Source organism: Salvelinus sp. IW2-2015, unplaced genomic scaffold, assembly GCF_002910315.2.
Source record: "Salvelinus sp. IW2-2015 unplaced genomic scaffold, ASM291031v2 Un_scaffold2550, whole genome shotgun sequence".
Lineage (NCBI taxonomy): Eukaryota > Metazoa > Chordata > Actinopteri > Salmoniformes > Salmonidae > Salvelinus > Salvelinus sp. IW2-2015.
Window position 1 is genome coordinate 78146 of NW_019943863.1, and position 1923 is coordinate 80068.

Genomic DNA, 1923 nt, shown 5'->3' on the forward strand with positions numbered 1-1923 from the left:
TTACCCTGCTCTACAACCAGTTTTACCTTTTGATTACCGCTTCTCTCTACATCCAAGTTTACACCTTTGATTACTCCTCCCTACCACCAGTTTACCTTTGATTACCTCTCTCACACCAGTTTACCTTTGATTGACCCCTGCCTCGTACACCAGTTTACCTTTGATTACCTCCTCTACAACCAGTTTAGCCTTTGATTACCTGCTCGTACACCCAGTTTACCTTTGATTACCCTGCTGCTACCCAGTTACCTTTGATTACCGCTCTCTACAAACCAGTTTACCTTTGATTACCCTCCGCTACAACCAGTTTTACCTTTGATTTACCCTCGGCTACACCAGTTTACCTTTGATTACCCTCCGCTACACCAGTTATACTTTGATTACCCTCTACACAGTTTCCTGATTACCTGCTACACCAGTTTACCTTGTTGATTACCCTCCGCTCACAGTTTACCTTTGATTACCCTCCGCTACACCAAGTTTTACCTTTGATTACCCTCCGCTCAGCAGTTTACTTGATTACGTTTACCCAGTTACCTTTGGATTACCTCCGCTACCCAGTTTAACCTTTGATTACCCTCCGCTACAACCAGTTTACTTTGATAACCTCCCTACACCAGTTTAGCTTGATTACCCTTCTGTACACCATTTACCTTTGATTACCGCTCCGCTACAGCAGTTTACGTTTGATTACCCTCGCTACACCCGTTTACCTTTTGATACCCTCCGCTACACCAGTTTACCTTTGATTCCGCTCCGCTACACAGTTACCTTGATTACGCCTCGCTAACAGTTTACCTTTGATTCCCTGCTCTACACCAGTTTACCTTTGATTACCCTCCGCTACAGTTACCTTTGATTACCCTCTCTCTAGACCAGTTTCCTTTGATTACCCTCCGCTAACACAGTGGGTGTCTGTGCAGTTGGTAGCAAGGGTGGACTAATGCTAATGAGATGACTAGGTCTTGCTTTGAAGTCCACCCGTTACTTATAGTAACTTCATATAGGCTGAATGTACCTTTTGATGGACTGACTGACACTGTGACTGTCCCTCCTGCAGATCAAAAGTACTCAGGAGCTGAAGAATACTCTATAGAGCAGATGACAGACTGCCCTCAAAACATCACAGACAGAATGGTGACCTGCTGGAGGACATGAGGTACACACACTAACGATACCACAACACACCACACCACACACACCACCACACAACACAACACTACACTACAACAACACACAGCACACACACACACAACACACACACACACAACACACACACACACACACTACATACCACACACACACACACACACTACATACCACACACATACTACATACTACATCCACACTACTACTACCAACACTAACAGAGGTGTTTGATCGACCACATTCCCTTTCCTTGAGACTGAAGACTTGCGTTAGCTCCGAGCGGGCTAACAAGTCTTGTGGTGCACAAGCGACCGGTTCGAACCCAGTAGGACAACACACACACACTCACACACACACACACGTATAACACCATTAAATCGTATTACAAAACAAAACTGAGAAGAGCGAAAGAGGAGGAGGAGGAGGTATTCTATTTATTGGAAGAACACACAGATCTGGGATATGACAAAGGAATTTCCTGCTGCTCTCTGTTTCTTCTCCCGACCCTCACAGCTGAGGTCAACACGGGAAACCAGCGCAGCACAAATGTTTCTCTCTCTTTTTTTCTGCCTTCTCTCCTTTCTGGGTTTTGGCGTTTCCCTTTTTCATAAGTGGAGAGGCCTGGTGGAGAGGCCGGTGGAGAGGCCTGGTGGAAGGGTGGTGGAGAGGCCGTGGTGGAGAGGCCTGGTGGAGAGGCCTGGTGGAGAGGCCTGGTGGAGAGGCCTGTGGGAGAGGGCCTGTGGAGAGGCCTGGTGGAGAGGCCTGGTGGAGAGG